General features: G+C 47.6%; 11 non-coding genes and 1 pseudogene across 11 annotated transcripts; all 12 read right to left on the bottom strand.

Annotated features, from left to right (window-relative positions):
* Positions 1-3,961: 3,961 nt before the first annotated feature.
* Positions 3,962-4,024, bottom strand: LOC128382887 (uncharacterized; annotated as a pseudogene).
* A 570-nt stretch (positions 4,025-4,594) lies between these two features.
* Positions 4,595-4,785, bottom strand: LOC128382898 (U2 spliceosomal RNA). Its single transcript, XR_008323823.1, has one exon. It is a non-coding gene; the product is annotated as a U2 spliceosomal RNA (small nuclear RNA).
* A 187-nt stretch (positions 4,786-4,972) lies between these two features.
* Positions 4,973-5,087, bottom strand: LOC128382926 (U5 spliceosomal RNA). Its single transcript, XR_008323844.1, has one exon. It is a non-coding gene; the product is annotated as a U5 spliceosomal RNA (small nuclear RNA).
* Positions 5,088-5,314: 227 nt separating this feature from the next.
* On the bottom strand, positions 5,315-5,421 carry LOC128382944 (U6 spliceosomal RNA). The gene has a single exon (XR_008323860.1). It is a non-coding gene; the product is annotated as a U6 spliceosomal RNA (small nuclear RNA).
* Positions 5,422-5,992: 571 nt separating this feature from the next.
* Positions 5,993-6,183, bottom strand: LOC128382904 (U2 spliceosomal RNA). The gene has a single exon (XR_008323828.1). It is a non-coding gene; the product is annotated as a U2 spliceosomal RNA (small nuclear RNA).
* Positions 6,184-6,370: 187 nt separating this feature from the next.
* Positions 6,371-6,485, bottom strand: LOC128382925 (U5 spliceosomal RNA). The gene has a single exon (XR_008323843.1). It is a non-coding gene; the product is annotated as a U5 spliceosomal RNA (small nuclear RNA).
* Positions 6,486-6,712: 227 nt separating this feature from the next.
* On the bottom strand, positions 6,713-6,819 carry LOC128382942 (U6 spliceosomal RNA). The gene has a single exon (XR_008323859.1). It is a non-coding gene; the product is annotated as a U6 spliceosomal RNA (small nuclear RNA).
* Positions 6,820-7,388: 569 nt separating this feature from the next.
* LOC128382897 (U2 spliceosomal RNA) lies at positions 7,389-7,579 on the bottom strand. The gene has a single exon (XR_008323822.1). It is a non-coding gene; the product is annotated as a U2 spliceosomal RNA (small nuclear RNA).
* A 187-nt stretch (positions 7,580-7,766) lies between these two features.
* On the bottom strand, positions 7,767-7,881 carry LOC128382924 (U5 spliceosomal RNA). The gene has a single exon (XR_008323842.1). It is a non-coding gene; the product is annotated as a U5 spliceosomal RNA (small nuclear RNA).
* Positions 7,882-8,108: 227 nt separating this feature from the next.
* Positions 8,109-8,215, bottom strand: LOC128382941 (U6 spliceosomal RNA). The gene has a single exon (XR_008323858.1). It is a non-coding gene; the product is annotated as a U6 spliceosomal RNA (small nuclear RNA).
* Positions 8,216-8,785: 570 nt separating this feature from the next.
* Positions 8,786-8,976, bottom strand: LOC128382896 (U2 spliceosomal RNA). Its single transcript, XR_008323821.1, has one exon. It is a non-coding gene; the product is annotated as a U2 spliceosomal RNA (small nuclear RNA).
* Positions 8,977-9,163: 187 nt separating this feature from the next.
* LOC128382923 (U5 spliceosomal RNA) lies at positions 9,164-9,278 on the bottom strand. Its single transcript, XR_008323841.1, has one exon. It is a non-coding gene; the product is annotated as a U5 spliceosomal RNA (small nuclear RNA).
* Positions 9,279-13,415: the final 4,137 nt, after the last annotated feature.

The following is a 13,415-nucleotide window of genomic DNA, read 5'->3' as shown; positions in this document are numbered from 1 at the left end:
AAGAAGCTCGCAGGTGCCGCCTCCGACACGGCCGCCTGGGTCTCTAATGTAGGGAATGAGCACGGGCAGGTCCTCATGAGCGTCCTCAAGGGGGGGGGGGCATCTTAGTTTTTTAAATTTGTTTTTATTTACTTTTTTTATAATAAAAAAACCTTTTAATGGTAAATACATGTGTCTGTCTTATTCTTTTTGCTTATTGCTATTAATGCTTCATTGTGTTCACCAGAGAGTCTGCAGCTAACTGTGGGTCATTATACAGTGGGTTTTATTTTAAAAAAGGTCAAAAATAACAGATAGAGCAGCAGAAACCACATTACATAAATCCACACAATATAATATATATAATTTAATACATTCATTACTCATTATTTTGGGAATCATAAAGACTACAAGTCTGCAGCAAACTGTGGGTTATTATAAAGTGGTTTTATTCAAAAAAGGTCACAAATAACAGCAGCAGAAATTACATTACATGAATCCACACACAAAAATGTACATATACACACACACACATATATATATATATTAGAGCTGTCAAAATTAGCGCATTATTAACTAGTTAATCCAACGCACCCTTATCGCCGTCAATTTAATTGACGCACGATTAACGCGCGGCCGTTGTTTTTGAGCCTTTGGTCTTTCCGTAGTAGGAGACGGTCATATGGGCGTTGCCTGACTATACAGAGGCGCGAACCTCGGCAAGCTAACGCCCTATGACTGACACCTGCAAGAAAAAGGACACGCTTGCAGCCGGCGTTTATACACAACAAAAGCAACAAAAAAGACACTGAGAGACATGGATAAGGCGACGTCGATTTTGAATGGAAAGTTTATCTTCAAAGCCCTGCCAGATGGTGGTATTGACAGGACAAAAGCGATATGCATTTACTGTAAATCTGTGTTTAGTTTCCACCGGAGCACGAGCAGTCTGAAGTATCACTTAGCTGCAAAGCATACAGCTGACGCGGAGAGCCCTCCGCCACCCTCTAATCTAAAACAAACGACTCTGGGTGGTGTGGCACGGAGACCACTAGACGTGTCCACCACCTGCCAACTTTCAACAGAGCTAGCTAAATGGGTGTCTACGTCTTGCAGGCCGATTAGTATTGTGGAGGACGAGGGTCTGCGCAACATCATTCGCATCGCCTCCGGTGACTATACGTATGCACTGCCTTGCAGAACTACTACAACAACAAAGATGCACGACTTGTATGAAGGTGAGAGAGCCAAAGTAGCGGAGGCTGTAGCTCAGACTAGCACTGTGGCGCTCACTGGTGACTACTGGACCTCACTCTGTAATCACAGCTACCTCGGCGTCACAGCACATTATTTTGACAGCAAGTGGGTGCTCAAGTCTCATGTGTTGACTGTTATGAAGACAGAGGAGAGGCACTTGGCCAACACAGTTGCAGAGCACTTCATGAAAGTAGCTCAGGAGTGGGACATTGAAAACAAAGTCAGCACATTGACCACCGATAGTGCACGCAATATGATAGCGGCGTCCAGGGAGCTCCCCTTTGAACACATGCCTTGCGCCGCACACCTGCTGCAACGAGCCATCACAGTGACTCTAAATAACAGCCCATTTGATGGTGTACTGGCAAAGTGCAGGAAAGTTGTGGGACATTTCAAACACAGCCCACCAAATGCAGCAGAACTGGAGCAGCAGCAAGTTGCTCATGGCTTACCAAAAGATGCTCTCACACAGGACGTTTCCACTAGGTGGAACAGCACCCTAGAGATGGTGAGGAGTGTTCTTAAAAATAAAGAACCACTGAAAAATACCCTGGCCCTGCATACAACCAAAGTCACCATGCCTACACCAGCAGAGATGGATAAACTGCAGAAGCTGGAGGCAGTGCTGGAACCCTGCAGGTAAATGATTGATATTGTTCTTGTGTGTGTGTGCGTGCGTGCGTGCATGTGGGTGATGGGGGAAGGGGTCTGGGAGTGTGTGATAGAGAGAGATGGGGGATGTGTTAGAGAAATGAGGAAAGGGCAAGAGAGAAAGAAAGCTGTTTGTGTCATAGGGGGGGGGGGGGGGGTCCTCAGCCCTATATAATTCATCTTAACAATTCTAACTTATGTTTTCTCTGTTCTGCAGGTACATAACTGAACTCCTGGGAGGAGAGAAGTATGTATCCTCTTCAGTGGTCCTGCCAGCCCTGTCCCATCTCTACAATGCCATGCAGGTCTCTGAGGATGACCCAGCATACCTGGCGAAATTCAAGGAGGCCCTCATGAACGATCTGGATCAGCGAAAAGACAAAACCAACATGGAATGGCTTAAGGTTGCGACGGCTCTCGACCCGAGGTTTAAGGACCTAAAGTCTCTCAACAAAGCTGACAGGGCTGGGGTGTGGCGTTCCATCACTGCCTTGCTCAGGGGGATAAGCCCTGCCCAACCGGAACAACCGACGACGTCTGAGCCTCCCAAGAAAAGGTCTTCAACTGATGACGAGGAGGACACTATTGAGACTTGTCTAGCCCGCTACAGGGCGGAGCCCACTATTGACTTGGAGGCATGTCCGCTGGAGTGGTGGTCCAACCATGAAGGTGCACACAGCTTGATGGCCCGCCTTGCACGCAAGTACCTGGCAACACCTGCCACCTCTGTACCATGTGAGAGATTGTTTTCACTGTCTGGGCACATTGTTCAGAAGAAGCGAGCCTCCCTGTTAGCTGAAAATGTCAACAGGCTCGTCTGTTTGAGCGACTGGCTCAGTCCAGAGAGTCCCAAGAAAACATAAGTGTACTGGATACTATTATGTTTTGTGTTTGTCTGTCTTTCTGACTCTGGATGAATATGACGCAGACTATGGCTGAATATTAGACTGACTTGATGAATATGACAATGACTGGATGAATATACTGACTGGATGATTAGTGTACTAACTATGGATCAATATGACACTGACTGGATACTGGATACTGTGATGGATGCTGGATTTTTACTATGGCTGAATAGCTGTTATTATTATAGGTTACATTATGCCTAACTGCACTTATTTGAGTCCTATTCTGTATTGCACTGTTTGTTTTTGTTTTATTGTTTTTTTCTGCAGCATGCATTGGGCGTTCCTGCACTTTAAAAATCAGTACTACAACGCTGTATGTAGTGTGTGATATACCAACCTGTTATTTTTGTTGGGGTTGAGTGTATATATAATATATTATTTTTCCCTTTGCATCTTTTGGTTTGTAGTTTGCACTTATGGGGACTAATAAATATGCTGCATTTGCAGAAATCAAGTATTTGGCTACCCCTTTATTGATATATGATTATAAAATTGAAAATATCAGTTTAAGGTTGATTTAGAACAGATACAAAAGATGCGATTATTTTGTGATTAATCATGAGTTAATTATGGACAACCATGTGATTAATGGGATTAATTTTTTTAATCGACTGACAGCTCTAATATATATATATATACAGTATCTCACAGAAGTGAGTACACCCCTCACATTTTTGCAAATATTTTATTATATCTTTTCATGGGACAACACTATAGAAATGAAACTTTGATACAATTTAACAGTAAATCTATAAGCTATACAAGCTGTACACGCATATCAAAGTTTCATTTCTATAGTGTAGTCCCATGAAAAGATATAATAAAATATTTGCAAAAAAGTGAGTGACTTTTGTGAGATACTGTATATAATTTCATACATTCATTACTCATTATTTTGGGAATCATAAAGACTACAATCACTTTTGTCACCCACTACACCAGGCATGTCAAACTCACTGCTTGGTTGGAATGAAAACCTGCAGCCACATGGCCCTTTGTGGAATGAGTTTGACACCTGTGCACTACACACTACTACACTCAATGTCTAATCCTTGCTCCAACCGGGAATCGAACGCGGGTTCCCCGCTTCACATCTCGCAAGAGCAAAAGCCCCCTTCTCTCCCGCCTCCTCGCACAGAGAAGAACGTTCGGTACGCTCTCGCGGGGCCATGCTAATCTTCTCTGTATCGATTCCAATTTTTCATATGTACTGCCTTGGCAAGTACACAGGCAGACAGGTGCTGCTTCCCTTTTACTCCCCCGTGGGAAGAATGACCCCTTGGCCGCGGTGCGGTCCGGAGGGCAGTGGGCAGCACCCTTGCATGAAGCATGAAAAGAGCGATCAATCCCCTCGTGTGACCCATAGCAGGACAACCGAGAGCCTCTCAGACACACCCTGTGGACTCATCTTTATGACAAGCCTCGCTGTGGAATGGCCTTCATGCCAAACCTCTTATGCCCCCACAATCTCCCTCTGTGTGTGCCGCCCCAAGGTGCAAATCTCACACCGTGTCACGCTGCACTTTCCCCCCTATTCGACGCAGGTGATTTAGAGATACTGATGAAGATCCAGCAGGGGGCATGTCTGCTCTCCTTGAGACAGGCAACCTGCCATCTGCTGTGACTCAATCCCCCTGGCCAAAGTTGTATAAAATAATTCATAGGAAACAAAGATAATTTGCTCATTTTCAGGGGTGCTTGAACAACCTTGAGATGGATCTCAACTCGTCAGTGCTGCTAGGCCGGCCTACCTACTCAGTTAAGTCTTTTTTCATATTAAACAGAGAGAGAGAGAGAGGGGGTGCACCGTTCCTGGAGGTACTGCAATACCGGGTCGATGCGTGGAGTGGACGGAGCAAGCCCCTATTCCATCTCCCTGCTCCAAAAAGCAATTTAATATATGGTCCCCGGGTAGGGGACGTATCAGATATTAAACTGATAAGAACAGATACTACACTTGATCTTAGCCAAAAGGCCGAGAAGCGATGACCCCTGGACGTTGGCCGCCCCGGCCCACCTCCCGCAAGCTTCAGCCTCAGCGTGGTGCCGTCGTTTCAACGGGCTTGGAGAACGGCCGCTGCTTAGCAGCTCGGCCCCCCTAGGTGTGATACACGCAGCAAAACACGTCTTACTGAGGAAGGCCGCTCGCTTGTCTTTTCACAAACACAATGAGGCTCTGCCAAACGGCAAAGCCCGCCAAAAATAGATCTAACTCGTGGGTGTTCCTCTCCACGGAAGTCTTTAGTAAAAGGCGAAAGACTTGTACGTGATGAAGAGAAAGCCGAGTAAGTACGCCCCGCTCACCAACAGCAGACGAACACAACAGTGGTCCCAGTCACCCCCTTCACGGTGAGCCCCGACATGGTGAACACCCATTCCCCTACACAGCGCAGCAAGAGCAAGGCGCCAACTTTTTCTTGTCATGTTTTTAGATTTTGTGAAATGCGGCAAAGAGCTCCAGGCTTTCCAGCCACAGGACTAACGTCCTACTCGGGTGTTCCAGAGGAGCAAGGGTCAAAATGTGGAAACGCTTCACGATGTTGCGTGTCATCCTTTCGCAGGGGCCATGCTAATCTTCTCTGTATCGATTCCAATTTTTCATATGTACTGCCTTGGCAAGTACACAGGCAGACAGGTGCTGCTTCCCTTTTACTCCCCCGTGGGAAGAATGACCCCTTGGCCGCGGTGCGGTCCGGAGGGCAGTGGGCAGCACCCTTGCATGAAGCATGAAAAGAGCGATCAATCCCCTCGTGTGACCCATAGCAGGACAACCGAGAGCCTCTCAGACACACCCTGTGGACTCATCTTTATGACAAGCCTCGCTGTGGAATGGCCTTCATGCCAAACCTCTTATGCCCCCACAATCTCCCTCTTTGTGTGCCGCCCCAAGGTGCAAATCTCACACCGTGTCACGCTGCACTTTCCCCCCTATTCGACGCAGGTGATTAGAGATACTGATGAAGATCCAGCAGGGGGCATGTCTGCTCTCCTTGAGACAGGCAACCTGCCATCTGCTGTGACTCAATCCCCCTGGCCAAAGTTGTATAAAATAATTCATAGGAAACAAAGATAATTTGCTCATTTTCAGGGGTGCTTGAACAACCTTGAGATGGATCTCAACTCGTCAGTGCTGCTAGGCCGGCCTACCTACTCAGTTAAGTCTTTTTTCATATTAAACAGAGAGAGAGAGAGAGAGGGGGTGCACCGTTCCTGGAGGTACTGCAACACCGGGTCGATGCGTGGAGTGGACGGAGCAAGCCCCTATTCCATCTCCCTGCTCCAAAAAGCAATTTAATATATGGTCCCCGGGTAGGGGACGTATCAGATATTAAACTGATAAGAACAGATACTACACTTGATCTTAGCCAAAAGGCCGAGAAGCGATGACCCCTGGACGTTGGCCGCCCCGGCCCACCTCCCGCAAGCTTCAGCCTCAGCGTGGTGCCGTCGTTTCAACGGGCTTGGAGAACGGCCGCTGCTTAGCAGCTCGGCCCCCCTAGGTGTGATACACGCAGCAAAACACGTCTTACTGAGGAAGGCCGCTCGCTTGTCTTTTCACAAACACAATGAGGCTCTGCCAAACGGCAAAGCCCGCCAAAAATAGATCTAACTCGTGGGTGTTCCTCTCCACGGAAGTCTTTAGTAAAAGGCGAAAGACTTGTACGTGATGAAGAGAAAGCCGAGTAAGTACGCCCCGCTCACCAACAGCAGACGAACACAACAGTGGTCCCAGTCACCCCCTTCACGGTGAGCCCCGACATGGTGAACACCCATTCCCCTACACCGCGCAGCAAGAGCAAGGCGCCAACTTTTTCTTGTCATGTTTTTAGATTTTGTGAAATGCGGCAAAGAGCTCCAGGCTTTCCAGCCACAGGACTAACGTCCTACTCGGGTGTTCCAGAGGAGCAAGGGTCAAAATGTGGAAACGCTTCACGATGTTGCGTGTCATCCTTTCGCAGGGGCCATGCTAATCTTCTCTGTATCGATTCCAATTTTTCATATGTACTGCCTTGGCAAGTACACAGGCAGACAGGTGCTGCTTCCCTTTTACTCCCCCGTGGGAAGAATGACCCCTTGGCCGCGGTGCGGTCCGGAGGGCAGTGGGCAGCACCCTTGCATGAAGCATGAAAAGAGCGATCAATCCCCTCGTGTGACCCATAGCAGGACAACCGAGAGCCTCTCAGACACACCCTGTGGACTCATCTTTATGACAAGCCTCGCTGTGGAATGGCCTTCATGCCAAACCTCTTATGCCCCCACAATCTCCCTCTTTGTGTGCCGCCCCAAGGTGCAAATCTCACACCGTGTCACGCTGCACTTTCCCCCCTATTCGACGCAGGTGATTAGAGATACTGATGAAGATCCAGCAGGGGGCATGTCTGCTCTCCTTGAGACAGGCAACCTGCCATCTGCTGTGACTCAATCCCCCTGGCCAAAGTTGTATAAAATAATTCATAGGAAACAAAGATAATTTGCTCATTTTCAGGGGTGCTTGAACAACCTTGAGATGGATCTCAACTCGTCAGTGCTGCTAGGCCGGCCTACCTACTCAGTTAAGTCTTTTTTCATATTAAACAGAGAGAGAGAGAGAGGGGGTGCACCGTTCCTGGAGGTACTGCAATACCGGGTCGATGCGTGGAGTGGACGGAGCAAGCCCCTATTCCATCTCCCTGCTCCAAAAAGCAATTTAATATATGGTCCCCGGGTAGGGGACGTATCAGATATTAAACTGATAAGAACAGATACTACACTTGATCTTAGCCAAAAGGCCGAGAAGCGATGACCCCTGGATGTTGGCCGCCCCGGCCCACCTCCCGCAAGCTTCAGCCTCAGCGTGGTGCCGTCGTTTCAACGGGCTTGGAGAACGGCCGCTGCTTAGCAGCTCGGCCCCCCTAGGTGTGATACACGCAGCAAAACACGTCTTACTGAGGAAGGCCGCTCGCTTGTCTTTTCACAAACACAATGAGGCTCTGCCAAACGGCAAAGCCCGCCAAAAATAGATCTAACTCGTGGGTGTTCCTCTCCACGGAAGTCTTTAGTAAAAGGCGAAAGACTTGTACGTGATGAAGAGAAAGCCGAGTAAGTACGCCCCGCTCACCAACAGCAGACGAACACAACAGTGGTCCCAGTCACCCCCTTCACGGTGAGCCCCGACATGGTGAACACCCATTCCCCTACACCGCGCAGCAAGAGCAAGGCGCCAACTTTTTCTTGTCATGTTTTTAGATTTTGTGAAATGCGGCAAAGAGCTCCAGGCTTTCCAGCCACAGGACTAACGTCCTACTCGGGTGTTCCAGAGGAGCAAGGGTCAAAATGTGGAAACGCTTCACGATGTTGCGTGTCATCCTTTCGCAGGGGCCATGCTAATCTTCTCTGTATCGATTCCAATTTTTCATATGTACTGCCTTGGCAAGTACACAGGCAGACAGGTGCTGCTTCCCTTTTACTCCCCCGTGGGAAGAATGACCCCTTGGCCGCGGTGCGGTCCGGAGGGCAGTGGGCAGCACCCTTGCATGAAGCATGAAAAGAGCGATCAATCCCCTCGTGTGACCCATAGCAGGACAACCGAGAGCCTCTCAGACACACCCTGTGGACTCATCTTTATGACAAGCCTCGCTGTGGAATGGCCTTCATGCCAAACCTCTTATGCCCCCACAATCTCCCTCTGTGTGTGCCGCCCCAAGGTGCAAATCTCACACCGTGTCACGCTGCACTTTCCCCCCTATTCGACGCAGGTGATTTAGAGATACTGATGAAGATCCAGCAGGGGGCATGTCTGCTCTCCTTGAGACAGGCAACCTGCCATCTGCTGTGACTCAATCCCCCTGGCCAAAGTTGTATAAAATAATTCATAGGAAACAAAGATAATTTGCTCATTTTCAGGGGTGCTTGAACAACCTTGAGATGGATCTCAACTCGTCAGTGCTGCTAGGCCGGCCTACCTACTCAGTTAAGTCTTTTTTCATATTAAACAGAGAGAGAGAGAGAGGGGGTGCACCGTTCCTGGAGGTACTGCAATACCGGGTCGATGCGTGGAGTGGACGGAGCAAGCCCCTATTCCATCTCCCTGCTCCAAAAAGCAATTTAATATATGGTCCCCGGGTAGGGGACGTATCAGATATTAAACTGATAAGAACAGATACTACACTTGATCTTAGCCAAAAGGCCGAGAAGCGATGACCCCTGGACGTTGGCCGCCCCGGCCCACCTCCCGCAAGCTTCAGCCTCAGCGTGGTGCCGTCGTTTCAACGGGCTTGGAGAACGGCCGCTGCTTAGCAGCTCGGCCCCCCTAGGTGTGATACACGCAGCAAAACACGTCTTACTGAGGAAGGCCGCTCGCTTGTCTTTTCACAAACACAATGAGGCTCTGCCAAACGGCAAAGCCCGCCAAAAATAGATCTAACTCGTGGGTGTTCCTCTCCACGGAAGTCTTTAGTAAAAGGCGAAAGACTTGTACGTGATGAAGAGAAAGCCGAGTAAGTACGCCCCGCTCACCAACAGCAGACGAACACAACAGTGGTCCCAGTCACCCCCTTCACGGTGAGCCCCGACATGGTGAACACCCATTCCCCTACACCGCGCAGCAAGAGCAAGGCGCCAACTTTTTCTTGTCATGTTTTTAGATTTTGTGAAATGCGGCAAAGAGCTCCAGGCTTTCCAGCCACAGGACTAACGTCCTACTCGGGTGTTCCAGAGGAGCAAGGGTCAAAGTGTGGAAACGCTTCACGATGTTGCGTGTCATCCTTTCGCAGCCGTGAAACACTTGTTCTCTGTCCCAATTGTCCCAATTCCCAGTTTTTCTTTTTCTTTTTCATTGAGCAAATCGGCCCAGCCAATCAGGTTGAAATATTTGTCTCAATTTGTCTCAATTTGGAGAATCCAACTTTCTCAACCAATAGGAGAGCTGGATTTGTCCCAATTCTCCGCCATCTTTTCTCCCCGCCCCGCTGCCTTCATTCAGCCTTCAGACTGGAAACGGAGAGCATCTGCTAAGTGTAAAACTCACTTAATACTTATCTAAAGTGCTGTATGTATTAGCCGAATATTATGCCGTGTTAAATAAATATATATGCTTGAATTTTGCTTCCCGTCGTCACGTTATACCACTCTTACTACTAACTACGTTATACTACTCTTAAATGGCTGTATTGCTAGCTGAGGTGTTGCCGCTAATGGCGGCGCGGTCTTGCTAGGTCCCGCTATTACTTGTAAAGTGCACATAATGTCTTTATTTATATCGGACTTTATATAAGAATTATTTTCTGAATTTATTTTTACATGTGTGCTTGTAACGGGACGCTTTGACCCGTTGTGACGGGACGCTTTGATGCGTTTACACACGCGTTGACACACAGACGACATGACAGGTGCCATATACCATGTAAAAAATCAATGAATATTTATTAAGTGCATTATATTTTCACACCTGTCACATATAAATCCTCTAGAGACATTATTAAACCTATGTTATAAGTTGCTGCATTACTTTCACACACACAGTGACATAAAGAGAGAAATTATGAGCACAGCTGAACACTAATGTAAACCTATGTTATAAGTTGCTGCATTACTTTCACACACACACAGTGACATTTAAAAGAGAGAAATTATGAGCACAGCTGAACACATGTTATAAGTTGCTGCATTACTTTCACACACACACAGTGATATTTAAAAGAGAGAAATTATGAGCACAGCTGAACACTAATGTAACTGTGTTGTCTTCTTGTGTTATACAGATCATTTTTGAAAGTATGACTGTAAGTACTACATGTGTCTTCACCCCATTTGCATTTCATATCTGTACTTGCTGATGTTCATTTTCTCTGCTTAGAGTGAACATCCAACTTTCAGGAGAGCCCCTAATGGGTTAGAGTTAAAGTGTTAAATATGGAATATTGTTTATGAAAGAGAAGCTGGGATTCATTTTGACTGCTCTTAATATTTTGCTCTATACTCTGCAAATATTTCAAATTATTGAACACTGTATTTCTCTTTAAGCCTCCCAAGTACAGGCCCCTCTCTCTCTCCGACCGCTGCATCCACCTCCTGCCATCGCCGCTGCCGCCGCCGCCGCTGCACCGCATCAGGGGGCTGGTGTCTCTGCCGTGCTGGAACCCAGTGATGAGGAGCTGCTGGAAGCATCGCAGGAGAACCTCCCCACGGAACCTCCAGCAGCCCTCATCCTGGACCAGCCCGCAGAGTCACCAGCTCCCTCCACAGCAGGACCGCCAGCAGGACCGCTGCCGCCGCCACCCGGAGAGGACTTGGAGGAGATGCCTGGGCCTGCCTTCCTCCCTCCTCCACCACCTGCTAGCAGTGCTGAGGTAAAGCTGTCTGTCACTAAACACTAAATGTTACCTGTCAGGTCTCAGAGGTCACTGCTGTCCTCACCCATAAAGTCATTTCCTAAAATATTAATAAGTATAAGTATAAGAATAAGTATATAAGTATAAGTGCTTTGTATGTTTGTCTTGTTCTCCCTCCAGCTGCTGCCTGTGTCCTGGCGGGCAGCTCTCACTGCGGAGCAGCAGCAGTGGATCGGTCGGGTGCTGTTTACCAGGAGCAGCACGGGGAGGGCTCAGCTCATCAATGAGCTGAACCTCTGGTGGTACCCTCCCCAAGCCCGGCCGATCTACAATCAGCCTCCCGCGTCCCCCGAACCCTTCTTCGCATGTCGGCTGTTTCTCTGGATGCCACACAGGATCTGGGGTCTGCAGCTGACATGCCCCCAGCCTTTGTGCACTGGGATCCTCACAAAGGCTGGGCTCTACAGGACCATCCGGAGGGTCCTGGACATCGACGGCTGGTATCTCATGGCCACTGAGTACCTGGAGTGCCGTCGATGCACGAAGAAGGTCGGCGGATGGTCACAGGGCATCATCAGGCAGCTGTCCCCCACCTACAGCTGCCAGTTTCCGGCTGTACTGACGTACAAGTGAGACAGACTTGTTATTGTTATATATATATATGTATGAGTGTTAGTTGTGATAAATGTGTATATAACTTTGTGTTGTGCTCCTGCAGGCTGTCCTGTGACCTGAGGGTGGTTGGACAGCTGAAGTCCCGCACTCTGGGCAATAGTGCGAATCAGCTGTACAACACCCTGCGGGAGCAACACTCTGACGCCTGGATGCGGAAAGCGATCAACTACCTCGGCGTTTGCCTCAGCATTTTCCACCACCGCCCCAAATGCCCCCTGTTCCATCACCCATCTGGCTGCTGACGGTCTTCGGCTACGATGTCCTGACGCGGCTGGATGAGTACAAGGCCAGGATCACGTCCACCTTCGGATCCATCTTGAAGATGGATTCGACCAAGATGGCAAGTTGTCTCTCACAATTTCATATTTTACACCACAGCTCTCTGTGTGTGTGTGTTTGTGTGTGCGTGTGTGTGTGCGTGCTCACTGACATTAACTTTTGAAATTCCCCCCCCCCCCCCCCTCTCTCTTTCCCCCTGCCAGGTGACGAAGAAGCTCGCAGGTGCCGCCGCCTCCGACACGGCCGCCTGGGTCTCTAATGTAGGGAATGAGCACGGGCAGGTCCTCATGAGCGTCCTCAAGGGGGGGGGGGGCATCTTAGTTTTTTAAATTTGTTTTTATTTACTTTTTTTATAATAAAAAAACCTTTTAATGGTAAATACATGTGTCTGTCTTATTCTTTTTGCTTATTGCTATTAATGCTTCATTGTGTTCACCAGAGAGTCTGCAGCTAACTGTGGGTCATTATACAGTGGGTTTTATTTTAAAAAAGGTCAAAAATAACAGATAGAGCAGCAGAAACCACATTACATAAATCCACACAATATAATATATATAATTTAATACATTCATTACTCATTATTTTGGGAATCATAAAGACTACAAGTCTGCAGCAAACTGTGGGTTATTATAAAGTGGTTTTATTCAAAAAAGGTCACAAATAACAGCAGCAGAAATTACATTACATGAATCCACACACAAAAATGTACATATACACACACACACATATATATATATATATATATATATATACAGTATCTCACAGAAGTGAGTACACCCCTCACATTTTTGCAAATATTTTATTATATCTTTTCATGGGACAACACTATAGAAATGAAACTTTGATACAATTTAACAGTAAATCTATAAGCTATACAAGCTGTACACGCATATCAAAGTTTCATTTCTATAGTGTAGTCCCATGAAAAGATATAATAAAATATTTGCAAAAAAGTGAGTGACTTTTGTGAGATACTGTATATAATTTCATACATTCATTACTCATTATTTTGGGAATCATAAAGACTACAATCACTTTTGTCACCCACTACACCAGGCATGTCAAACTCACTGCTTGGTTGGAATGAAAACCTGCAGCCACATGGCCCTTTGTGGAATGAGTTTGACACCTGTGCACTACACACTACTACACTCAATGTCTAATCCTTGCTCCAACCGGGAATCGAACGCGGGTTCCCCGCTTCACATCTCGCAAGAGCAAAAGCCCCCTTCTCTCCCGCCTCCTCGCACAGAGAAGAACGTTCGGTACGCTCTCGCGATCCGTGAAACACTTGTTCTCTGTCCCAATTGTCCCAATTCCCAGTTTTTCTTTTTCTTTTTCATTGAGCAAATCG

Source organism: Scomber japonicus, chromosome 21 (genome assembly GCF_027409825.1).
Source record: "Scomber japonicus isolate fScoJap1 chromosome 21, fScoJap1.pri, whole genome shotgun sequence".
Lineage (NCBI taxonomy): Eukaryota > Metazoa > Chordata > Actinopteri > Scombriformes > Scombridae > Scomber > Scomber japonicus.
Note: the sequence above shows the minus strand (reverse complement) of the source record. Positions and strands in the feature narration are given on the sequence as shown.